The sequence below is a fragment of the Protopterus annectens genome, chromosome 4.part0 (assembly GCF_019279795.1).
Source record: "Protopterus annectens isolate FY-2018-M chromosome 4.part0, PAN1.0, whole genome shotgun sequence".
Lineage (NCBI taxonomy): Eukaryota > Metazoa > Chordata > Ceratodontiformes > Protopteridae > Protopterus > Protopterus annectens.
This window is the reverse complement of record NC_056733.1, coordinates 217860729-217874100: the sequence shown is the minus strand read 5'-3', so window position 1 is coordinate 217874100 and position 13372 is coordinate 217860729. Positions and strand designations below refer to the sequence as shown.

Sequence of the window (13372 nt, the reverse complement as noted above, 5' to 3'; positions counted from 1 at the left end):
CAAAGGTGAATATAGGCTACACTCACTAGATGTTCACAGGCAACTAAGATTTTATCTCAACAGGACAGCTGGTCATAGGCAATCCGACCAGCTGTTTATTTCCTTTGCAAAATTCAATTTGGGCAAGCCAATTTCCAAAGTTTCTCTGTCCCGCTGGATTTCACAGTGCATTTTATTGGCTTATCAAGCGTCAGGAAGGCCCGCACGGAGGGTGTTCATGCCCATTCAACCCGGTCAGTATCTACCTCAGCAGCCTTCAAGGCTAGGATTCCTCTGGATGATATTTGTGCAGCAGCTACATGGGCTTCGTCTCATACATTTATTTCTCACTATAAGTTGGATCTTGCATCCAGGGGTAGAGCATCCTTTGGCTCCGGTGCTCGGAATATCCTTCCATGATGGCGCCCAAGATTCAGGTAGCTGGGGACTCTGTCCCACAGGTTGCAGACAAATGAATATCCTACTTCAGATTTAGAAGTTATGTACTCACCATAACGTTCCATCTGAGTAGGTGTATTCATTTGTCTGCAACCATCCCGCCCTCCTATCCCCCTGGCCTTTCAGTTTCCTGCATATTACTGGTTACCCTTTTGAGGGTATTGTTGCTTTGGCAAACTCGATCTGAGGTCATGAGGGTAGAGCAGGGCATTATGGGTGAGGGGAGGAGCTGAGAGCTTGGATCCATAGCTGGAAACTATGCCGGTTCGGATCCGATATCGGATCCATAACCCACAGGTTGCAGACAAATGAATACACCTACTCAGATGGAACGTTATGGTGAGTACATAACTTCTAATTATAGCTTTACCATGGAGTAAGAGGGTCAGGATCCGTACCCATAGCCCCGGTCAACATTATACTGTTTACATACTCTTTCAAACGTGAATAAAACTATCAAAATTATCACTCTCTGTAAATTGTGGAAGAAATTTGCTAACCTTATTGCTCCTGTGGTTGTTATTCCCTTCCTCGTTACTTCCCTGACAGAGTCATTATCCTTGTCTCATGTTGCTTCTGCCTGTCATTTTCTTCAGCCTCCAAATGCCACAGTCTCTCTGCTGATTCTATTTCCATTTGTTTCTTCTGCTGCAGTCTCTCTGCTGATTCTAATTCCAAATGTTTGGCCTACAGTTCAAGTCTCTCTAACTCCAGATGGATTTTTAAGTTTTCTGAGGAAAAGTCAAACTGACTTGAGAGCTCAAGTCCCCCTCAGTAAACCGGTTGTCATCTTGGTTGCTGGTCTGTGATGTGGCTATGATTAAGGCTGCAATAATTTCCCCTTTAGTCAGGTTGGCATGTCCAAGTCCTCTGGTTTGGCACATCTCAGCCAACTGACTTCTTGTCAGCTTCCCATAATCCTCTGCTGACATCCTTGCCTGCTCTCCCTGACTAGCTAAGCTACCCAAAGGAAATAAAACTATTGTGATATGAAACTGTGAATATTCACCATGTGGCTGCTTGAGAGTACAAACACATTCTTTAGTGACAAATGCTTACAGACTCCAGAAGTTCAATATCTACACCACTGTTCACCAGTATGTGATGTGGTGATCCCACCACTGCGAACCAATATGTGATGACCATCCACTGGGCCAGTAATCAAGGACCCTCAGTCCTCACCACTGGCACCAGTGGGGACTTTCACTTTGAGGATAACAGGTATACATAGCATCTGCATCCAGCATAGTCCATCACAATTTCCCTCAAGAGCACATGGGGAACACACTCAAGTCCAGGGCTGGTTTCCCCCTCTTTCTCCATGTTCTCAGTAAGACTCCCCACTGGCCCAACTATAGAGTTGAGATCTCGACTGAGTGTCCAAGCCAAGACCTCCAGCACCCTCTCTGTCCAACCATCCCTGCCCAAGTAGCTGACACAACACAGTCTTGGAGATTTGATTTACACACACACACACACACACACACACACACACACACACACACACACAGGGAAAGGCTGGCACAGGTTTACTAGCTATGCCCCCTTCTGCCCAGACTATAAGGTAGTTACCACCACCGTACACACCTGCCGGCTACCTTAAGGCCCTTACAAGGCTATCCAATATAATGAATGAAATTAATATTAATACAAATGGTAGTTTGACCAAGATTAAGGCTAATAGGAGTGGCCCACACAGTGTCACCAAATAAATATGCAAATATCTCAAAGCTTAAATATCTCTACAAAGATCAGTCACAATGAAATGTTTAAATATATTTAATAATAAAAGAACAAGAATATACTAAGTATGTGTTCACAGTGACATGAGTTCAAATCACAGGAATATTTAAAATAACATTGAAGGGCAGGCTCAGACAAATAAATAAAAACAATATTTAAACCAAGCTTCACTATATTCCTGACTGAATCTAAAAGAATTCCTACTTACTTAATAGAGCAAGGTAGATTATGTGGTGCATTGTCCTTGTTGTCAGGCCCAGAGCAGAATATAAAATAGTCAGTCTCACGAAGAGACTTCTCAAAATATCATCTAAAATATTACATCCGGGATAGCTTGCAGAATGATATCACTTCTGGTCATCTGACTTCTAGTTCCCATGCAGACACACATTGCTGGTAGCTGGCAGGAATTAGCACGTACCTGTAAAAATACACACACAAGGACTTTTGCTGACATCTGTGACAGGTGCTGGAAGACATAAAACAATTTCATGCTTCCATGCTAGTAATTAGTTCACCCCAAAGACAATACAGAAAGCTTCCTAGTGCAGACTGTGTTTGTCTGGCTGCATTGAAACCTGTGAGATAGCGTCTTTATGGCCTAGCCTGTAAAGTGATTTAATTTCAGATGTATTTTAAAGTTTGCTGGACTGAAGTTAACCTTCCAGTTTCCTTTGTTAAAACATATACATTTAAACAGTTGCAATAGTGTGTGTACATTTTTTTTTCTCCAGTAGGGAACACTATTAATGCATTTCAAACACTAGCACTTTACAAATACCTTTTCAACACAAACATCTGTTGAAATCAGTTTGACATACACATGACATACAGTTCTAATGCATTTGTAACACGGGCATCTTGTATAAATCAGTTTGATATTCACAAATGACATAATTATTTACAAAATTCCAGCTAGTTGTGTTGGCAGTACCTTCTATTGTCACACACCCATTACTTTTTTTCTCCCCTACTCAGTAATTTAAGTGGTTGGCTTGTTTATTTTAAAGACTTATTAATGTATGTGCAGTATGGAATAGAACAATACTGTTTCAGCTGCTAGTTCCTATGTCTGTCACCTTCTTTTGATTTCTAAGTTATAAGTAATGTTTTTTGTATTTACACTATTATTTATTTATTTATTTTTTGCATTTGTTTACCGTTATAGTCCAGCTGGGCTGAAAAAATAGCCCCCTTTCAGTGGGGGCCTGAGGAGAAAAGCTCCACATAATATTGACAAATCAACAGTGAAGAGTGAATTTCAAGATTGCAGAAGTACATGGTATGCAATAATACAGTTAAAATAAGAAAAATAAACAGTAGTGCAGGTAGTACCATAACTGGATTGAAATTTTGTAATTACATGTACTGTATACAGTAATCTACAAAAGATTTTGTTGCAGCAAAATATATAAAGAAGTAAATTGGCATGGTTGAGTTAGATTTTGTTGCAGCAAAATATATAAAGAAATAAATTGGCATGGTTGAGTTAGAATACAGTAATAATTTATAGAATGCTGCTAAACAGTGAGCAATAGATTAGGACAAAAAGAATGGGTTCATCCCAGGCTATTAGTCTGCAGACTATTACAAGCCAAACCAATAACCAGGGGTCAGAAACAAACCTGTACCTTGCATGTGTGAGGTTAAGACCTTAACCATTAGCGTAGTAACTGAGAACTGCAAAGTATCAAGTGGAAGCATGTAGACATTTTGCTTTTACATGACAGAATTTAATCAGTTGCTTATGTTTGGTATTGAACTTGAGTGGGTGGTGTAACTATATGAGAAGAGTAAGAGGGAGACTTTAATCTGAGTTGGAGAAAGAAAGAAACCGGGAGGAGAATGAAGGGAGACATTATTGTATGAAGGAAGAGAAGATGGTCAGAAATTAGGACAGGAAAGAGGGTGTCATTAGTGAGAGGCTGACAAATGGTAAAAGAGGATGTGGAAGGGGTAGTGTAAGAGTAAGAATATGGTTGTAGAGCAGAATTTTTGATGTAGAGTGTATGAGAGTGTTTGCTGGAGTGGATTTATCAATGCATTATGGTTTCTGTTATCTCAAATAATCCTGTCAGATTTGTGTGCATTTCGTTGTAATGGTTACTGGTTTATAGTGATCTTATTCACTTTCTGGAAGGAATTTTTACTGTGTTATTTTTCTGCCATGTCAATGACTGAAAATAAACCATTTTTAAATAAACATTTAATTACTGGGTTCATATAGCAGTTCTGAGTATGGTGTGGCTGAATTTTTAGTATACTGGTAAAATGGAATTGCAAAAGTTAAAAGAAAAAAAAATAAAGTTAAGGAGCTGGCATCAGAAAAGTTGTAGGAGTTAACTAATTGCTTGAGACCATTGTTTGTAAAGGTCAGGATATACTGAATATTGTACAAGGGTTGAAGTCAGAATTTGACCAGTTGCATTTTGAGGTAGCTTTGGGGCTTAAGCCCATGCCATGTCTTTGATGATTATTATCCTAGAGGTTCAGGATAATGAATTGGTGGTTTCTCTCTTGGTTGCCATACTTGTGCCGTTTGTGGAAGTTTCCAAAAGATCCAGCAGCTTGGGATGGTGCTTAACACAACAAGGTTATCCGCACCCAGTTACTGGCAGGCTGTTCAAATTAATCCTGTTTTCCTTCAATGTATTACAGAACATTGGGGAAAGCAGACTGCTTACACATCCTCTAGGTTTTCTTTGATCTTTGGTGGGGTTTCTCATTTCCACTCAAAAGGACTCCTTGAGTTCCAAGGTCAACTCCTGTGGATACACTGGGCAACTTTTCTGGGAAGGCTGCCCTGTACTACCCACCTCCAAAGTATCATTTCCCTACACTTTTGATTGATCTGGCTTTATCTGCAGTGCTAGGAAAAGAAGGAATGAGTAACATTAGCTCCCATCTAGGGATGCTTCTTTTTGGCATGATTTACAGTTTCGTTGATTGCTAAATTTCTGTATTCTAAAGACAGAGATCTGGATTTTTCTGCTGCCATGAAGAAGAGTGCAAGTATGATTTTTGCTGTCTTTCCAATTGACATACTAAGGAAGATACATACTTTAGAGCTGTTAAAATTCCTATGAGATTAAAAAAAAAAAAAAAAAGTTTTTCTGCTTATTAGTCCGGCTAAGTTATATGGTGATAAAACATTATTTTGTACTTTTTTGCTTTCTTTAACTGGTATTGAGCACTGATCCACATAGACCTTTCTCAGACTCTGCACAGGATCGTTGACTTGTTAAGTAAATTGTTCAGAGTTGCACAAAGCCTGAGAGAATCAAATCCAGGATAGTAGAAAGTAGTTTAACAGCTCATAGCCTTGATCCTCTGCACTGCCAAAGAATTATATCTGGTACTCTGAAAAATGACTAGCGCTTTGTATATTACTCTCCAATGAAATGTGTATGTTCAAGTATTGTTTTATTATATCTGCGTTCTATGTGTTTAATGTTTTATTTTCTATAAAACGACACACAAAAGAGAACCAAATAACTAAAAAAGCCAGTAAATGTCTGAAGTAGAAAAAAGTCAGGAGCCAAAAATAAAATTGACGCATTTCATTCACATTTAATCCACCATGAACTTCTTCAGAATAATGATACAAACTCATTAATTGTTTAAATACTTTTCACGTAACTTCACGTGACTTAATCACCCAATACAAACAATCAATGTAAAACGGTACTTATAATACTTAATTATAATACAAAATTTTTTTTACAATCAAGTGAAAGTACTTAATAGAACCGTATAAAAAAATACAATATTGTATTACTTTATAACCTCTGTGCTTGTAAAAAGCACTTGATGTTAATAACATCATTTAGCCCAGGAGGCTCATCTGCATTAAGCAAAATCTGCCATAATGCTTCTCTACATTCAAGTTTGACTTTAAAATTCCCAGAGAACAGTGTGTCGTTAACCCTTTCCAAAACTGCAAAACTAACCTTTTTAAAGTTGACACAAGATACAGAATGTCTAGCTAACGTGTTAGACATATCTTTCTTTTTAATAGCAAGATTGTGTTCATAAATACGTTTGTTCAGTGACCTAATAGTTTTTCCAATTAGTTACGTGAAAAGTATTTAAACAATTAATGAGTTTGTATCATTATTCTGAAGAAGTTCATGGTGGATTAAATGTGAACGAAACGCGTCAATTTTATTTTTGGCTGCTGACTTTTTTCAACTTCAGACATTTACTGGTTTTTTTAGTTATTTGGTTCTCTTTTGTGTGTTGTTTTATCTAACGTGTTGTTGGCCAGTCATGGCAGGAGAAGATTCTAGTCAGGAGGGTTTACTTAATTTATCAGTTTATCCTGTCCCCGAGTCGGGAAGCAACTTTCAAGAGCTCATTTCCTCTATAGTGAAAGAGGCGGTGAGAGAAGCTCTTGCCCAGCAGAAGGAAGGCGGGGTTTCTGAAGATAATGTAAGAGTTTGTACATCTAGCCCAGGAAGCAAGACCGCGAATAGCCTTAACCCCAATGTATTGACGTTGGAGGCAGTTCCAGTCAAGTTTGTAATGCTACAAGTTTGGTTTCTCGTGGAGATGGTGATGTCCTTCAAGGATGCATCTGCAGTCCTAACAAATGGGTTGTCCTGCCTCAGGCAGCCCTTCGGTCGGCCGGATTCCAAAGTCTGGGTCTGGCCTCGGCTGATGTCGCACTTCACCCGTCATAGCGGCTGTTAACCGGGTATAAAGGCATCAGCCGACGCCATTTTCCTCCGTCTTTCTTGCCACGTGGCGCCCGAAGCAGAAGCTGTTCGCAAGTGCCGGTCGGTCAGAACCAGAGATTGCTACTACCGAAGACTTCTAAAAAGCTAAGTACCCCGTTGGGGACTCGTTCTTGCCTCAGCCGATGTCAGAAAAAGTGAATAACTGTTTAACTTGTGGGAAACAAATACCTCATAAAGATTTCCACTCTTACTGCCTACCTTGTTTAGGCCCAGACCATGACATAGCAGCTTGTCTAGCCTGTGCTTCCTTCAACCGACGGACACTTAGACGTCGGTGGGAGTTTGCAGAGGAGTTTTTCGGCTCCGCTTTTCCTTACAACATGCCGTTGGAGACTCCAACTTCGCAATTAGCTAAAAAGCGTAAGGAAAAGGACCGACACGCGCGGTCCGCGGTTTCGGCCGAAACCGCGGTTAAGCCAACCGCGAGTGTCTCGGTTTCGGCTGAAACCGAGCACTCGGTTCTTCCTTCGGCCGAAAGCATGCCTCCTACAACCGAGGCCTCATCCAGCATGGCTGAATCTGCTACTGAAATTCCACCTGCTCTTACAGGTTCTCAGGATTTATCCGATACTATCCCTTTAGATATATCTACTCCTGCATGTGGAGCTGCTAGGCCCCCTGCATCCATGTCAATTAAGGCTTTTACCAGGGCTAAAGCAGCTAAATCAACAAAGACCGTGCCTGCTAAAACCCCCTCTCACAGGCCTAGCTCTAGTATTCAAATGCTTAGTCTAGCAGAGGATCTCATTTCTTTGATCAGGGGATCCCAGCCTCACCCTGACAGGGCCTCTCACCCCCCTCCAGAGAAGAGGCCTAGAGCAGAACCCCCTGAGCCAGTTTCTACAGATTACTCCTCTGATGATTCAGAAAATACAAACCTTCCAGAAGACCCTTATTCTCCATATGAGGACTCTGATGCAGAAGACTCCATTCCTTCTGCCTCTCCTCCTGAGGAATTTTCTTTTGGGGAAACCTTGCATGCTATGAGAGAACAATTTCAATGGCAGGGCCAGGATTTTTCAGACTCTAGGAAAAGGCTTAGGACATTTTTACATTTGCCACAGCATAGGCCTTTAGCCATTCCTCCAGTACTTACAGTTGTGGATGATGCATTTAATGATGCCTGTACTGCTCCTGACTCTCTTCCTCCGGCCCCTGCTAAGCCTGACAGATACTACAGGGTTCCGGACTCACATTATCACTTGTATAAGTCTCCTATTGCAGATCCTGAAACTATTTCTCAGGGCCCTAAAGCTGTAGCAGCTGCCTCTGCCAAAAACCCCCTCCCCTCTGAAAGAGAATCTAGGACCTTATAGAGATGGAGTAAAAAAGTTTATACTTCTGCTACTCTTTCGGCTAGGGCCTTAAACTGTCAATTCCACATGATTCAGTATCAGGAATTTATGTTAGATCAGCTAACTAAAAAACTGTCCTCGCCTGAACCTTTAGACCGAAAGTCCCTTCAGGAAATGGTACATAACATTCAGCAGGTCAGTAATCATTCCTTAAAATGCGGCTATGATGCACTGGAGGCTTCCTTTAGATCAGCTATGACTGGTACAGTGATCAGAAGGCATGCATGGTTAAAAGAGCAATACTTACCAGACCATGTAAAGTCAAAGCTCCTAGATGCTCCCATAGAAAAGCACAGTTTGTTTGGCTCCCCTGCACAGCAAGTGTTGAAGAAGGTGGAAGAGAAAGCAAAATCTGTCCAGACAGTCAAGGATTTCTTACAGGTCCAGCCTCCGAGGTTTAGTAGGAACTGGCCTTCCAAGAATTGGTCCTTTCCAGACACTAACAGAGCACAGAGAGGCAGGAATAGGCGCCCAAGAGGCAGAGGTCAATCCAGAGGTGCCTTCAGGGGACGTCAGTGGCAGCCTAACAACCAGAGAAGTACTGCCACAGATCCAGCCACTACCACTTCCACAGGACAATCACAGTGACTTGGCTCTGAAACCGCCTACCAGGGAACAACTAGAAGCACCCTTAGGCGGAAAGCTAGCCTTATTTTCAGTAAACTGGCATTACATTACAGGAGACAAATGGATTTTACAGACAATAGACAAAGGTTACAGGTTTTACTTCCATACTCTACCAAGGAGGAGAGGAATGCCAAACCTACCTCCAAATCAAAAGACAAACGCTCTAGAGCAAATAGACCACTTACTAAGGATGAGAGCTATAGAAAAGGTACCGTCTATGGAACAAGGGCAAGGATTTTACTCCAGACTTTTCCTGATGCCAAGAAAGGAAAACCAATGGAGACCTATTCTCGACCTGTCCGCTCTGAACTCGTATCTCATTGTTCCAAAATTCAAGATGCTGACCCTACAGCAGCTTCTTCCCATGCTGGGCAAGGAGTCTTGGCTGGTAACTCTAGATCTCAAGGAGGCATACCTGCACGTCCCCATACGACCAAATTGCAGAAGATACCTCAGATTTCTTGCAGGATCAGAGCATTATCAATTCCCAGCATTGCCTTTTGGCTTATCTACTGCGCCCAGAGTATTCACGAAATGCCTGGCATCAGTAATTGCTCATTGCAGGCTTCAGGGAATTCAAATTTACCCATACCTGGACGACTGCCTGTTACAAGCGGACAACAAAAACAAATTAACAAAAGATTTGAGAAAGGTCATTCACCTATTGCAAGCCCTGGGATACACAGTCAACATAAAAATGTCAAGGCTGATACCATCCCAAAGGATAACTTTCTTGGGTGCAGAACTGGACACATCAAGCCAAATGGCATTCCTCACAGCAGAAAAGCAGAAGCACCTACCACTCTATTTCATGGCATTAACAACGCAGAACCAGCTTACAGCAAGGAAAGTCCTGCAAGCCCTGGGTTACATGGCATCTTGCATAATATTGATTCCACATGCCAGACTACATATGAGGAAGTTGCAATGGTACCTAAGGAATTTATGGTCTCAGCACAAGCACAGCCTAGAAACCCAAATTCCAATAATTCCATGCCTGAAGCAAGAATTCCAATGGTGGGCTCAGGCCTGTCAATTGAACAAAGGACTGCCCTTCCACAGCCCTCACCCAAGCCAGACTATCACCACGGACGCCTCATACCTCGGTTGGGGGGCACACATGGTGGACAAGTGCATACAAGGCTTATGGACTCAAGACCAGCTGAACCTACACATAAATCAAAAAGAGATACTGGCAGTAAAGCTGACAATTCAGACATTCAGACCGTTTCTTCAACAAGGTCATTTGCTGATAAGGACGGACAACACCACAGTTATGTGGTATATCAACAAACAGGGAGGCACACATTCATATCCTCTATGCCGGATGGCAGTGGACCTCTGGAATGTGGCCCTGAACCTCAACATTCAGCTCCAGGCAATATTTGTGCCAGGAAAGGAAAATATACTAGCAGACATCTTAAGCAGAACTACCACGGATGCCCACGAATGGATGCTGCATCCAGACATCTTCAAATCCATTACAAAGAAATGGGGACTACCCGAAATAGACCTATTCGCATCCCCACACAACCACCAATTGAAAAAATTCTGCACAAGGACATACCACCCACTAGCTTGGAAGGTGGACTCCCTATCTTTCAGTTGGGAAAACCTGACAGCATATGCATTCCCACCTCTTCCTTTGATGCACAAAGTGCTACTGAAGATCAAAGATCATCACCCAAGGATCATCCTGATAGCTCCAGACTGGCCGAGGCAGCATTGGTACCCACTTCTGAGGAGTATGTCTCGGGAACACGCATGGCCTCTACCCCTAGTTCCTTTACTGCTAACACAGAACAACTTCAAAATCCTCCATCCAAACTTGAAAACTCTGCAGCTAGCTGCTTGGAACATTGCATAAGACAAAATAATCCAGATTTATCTCAAAGGGTTAAAGACATTATCTTGGAGGCTCGCAGACCCTCAACAAGAAAAACTTATTCAGCAAAATGGAAAAGATATCTCATTTGGAGTGCAGCAAAAGGAGAAAATGTATCACTGGCAAACATAGCTAACATCCTGGAATACTTAGCAGAGCTTTTCCACAATGGCCTGTCCTACTCCTCCATTAAGATTCATGCGTCAGCAATTTCAGCAGAATACAACATGGATCCTCCAGTCTTTTCTCATCCTCTACTCAGGCAGTTCCTGAGAGGAATTAAAAATGTAAAGCCACCAAGGAAGCCACCATTGCCTACATGGGACTTGAACTTTGTGTTAGAAAAGTTGACACTTCCCCTTTTGAAACAGCAGCAACAGCAGAATTACAGTACTTATCTTGGAAAACTGCTTTCCTGCTTGCAATCACTTCAGCAAGAAGGGTTTCTGAATTACAGGCATTAATGGCAGTACAGCCCTTCCTTATCTTCCATCAGGATAGAGTGTCCATGAGAACTAATCCTACTTTTATGCCAAAGGTGGTCTCCAGGGTATCATTAAACCAAGCAATCCACCTACCTACATTCTTCCCCAACCCACAGAACAGGGGGGAAAGACTACTACATACCTTGGATGTGCATAGACAATTGCGCTACTACCTGGACAGAACCAAGAACAATAGGAAAACTGACCAGCTTCTGGTAGCATATGCAACAGGAATGGAAGGAAAAGCAATTTCAAAACAGACAATCTCAAAATGGATAGGAAATTGCATTAGATTTTGTTACTCTTATCATGGAAAGACAACTCCAGAAAACATCAGACCTCACTCCACAAGGGCTACAGCCACTACTACAGCTTTTTTACGAGGAGTGGCTACCAAAGACATTTTAGAGGCTGCTACTTGGAGCTCCGTGCATACATTTGCCAAGCATTACAATCTACCTTTATACTCCAGATCCCGAGCAGGTTTTGCCACTGCTGTTTTGCAAGGGATCTTAACTACACCATAATCTTCTTAGTACCTCCTCCCCCAGTTTGGCTATGGTATTCTACCCATTTGTTAGGACTGCAGATGCATCCTTGAAGGACATAGTACAGTTTTGTACCTACCATAAATGTAGATGTCCGAGAGGTATGCATTTGCAGTCAGGATTACCCACCCTCCTTCCCCTCTGTGGTACTCCTAGGGTATTTGTCCATCTTGTAGCTAGCTGGGGGAATCTATTATGGTGTATTTGTTTGTATATATATGTATATACATGTTTATTTCTATTTGTTTTCTATTGTTTGGAAACATTTGCATTTATCCAAATTTAGCCTTCCTAGAGGGCACCTGGCATCTGGGGCAAGAAACACTGAGGAAAATGGCGTCGGCTGATGCCTTTATACCCGGTTAACAGCCGCTATGACGTCGGGTGAAGTGCGACATCAGCCGAGGCCAGACCCAGACTTTGGAATCCGGCCGACCGAAGGGCTGCCTGAGGCAGGACAACCCATTTGTTAGGACTGCAGATGCATACCTCTCGGACATCTACATTTATGGTAGGTACAAAACTGTACTTTTTGAAGAGTAAACAGTTAGACCATCCGGCGCAGAAAGAAAAGTTATATGAGCAAGTTTTTAGTAACACTGTCAACTCCTTTCACGGCTCCTTTTGTTTGGACAATATGAACGTAGTAGGTAAGACAGTTAGTCCGGTTGTCACGGACACACTTTCTGTTTGTAAAAAAGACATTTTCGAATTGGAGAAACTATGTAAAAAGTGAGTTTCCCTGCAAAACGAAATCTTTTACCTTGAAGAGAGCGTGCATTTGAAATGTGTGCCGTTGGGACTGAGAACTTTTAAATTTCCGGACTGTGTGGTAGAGGGTGATGGTTTGTACCAACAGTTGGTTGAAATTTTTAACAACACTGGCATAGCTTTTATGAGCAAGCTAATTGAGCATCATAAAGTTGAATTAACAGCTTTGAAGGAACAAGCTGAGCTTTTGGATGCTAATATTAGGGCATTCCGAAGGTTTTAATAGTTTAGCCACTCTTTACTTTGGTATTAATGTTAAACTGGACAGACTTCGTGCTTCCATAGTTGAAAGGAAGCAGAGAAAATTAAAAAGGGATTTATTGGCATATCGCAACAATGTGGCTTATCCCTTGAAAAAGAAAAAAGGCAATAACACACGGCCTTTGTCTGTCCCAGAAGTTGAAGTGAGTAAAGAAAGTGAAAATGGTGTCAACAGTGTGAATGAACTGCAAGTTCCTTTGAGGTCTTCTAATGTTACTAATAACAACCAGAACCTTGTTAATAACAATCAGAATGTTACTGAGTCTATTGATATTGTAAAGCCGAGCACATCTTTTGCGTAAGTTGTTTCTTCAAGTAATAAATCAGGTCCTTTTTTAATGGACAAGGCAGGGAACACCAAGACGCCGAGATGGTCTGGAAGGGTCCAGACCAGGAACAAGGGGAGGGGCAAGAATCTCAGAAAGAATTAGAGTATGGCATTACAGTACTCAATTTAACCGACGTTTTGCCCCCAGAAGTTATGTCTGTACTTCAAAAGGGGGTTTCTTTTGTTCCGTCT

General features: G+C 41.8%; 1 protein-coding gene across 1 annotated transcript in view; it reads left to right on the top strand.

Annotated features, from left to right (window-relative positions):
- Nucleotides 1-13372, top strand: part of ASPSCR1 (ASPSCR1 tether for SLC2A4, UBX domain containing) — a 4162292-nt gene that overhangs the window by 1925418 nt on the left and 2223502 nt on the right. The gene's annotated exons all lie outside the window — the stretch shown is intronic.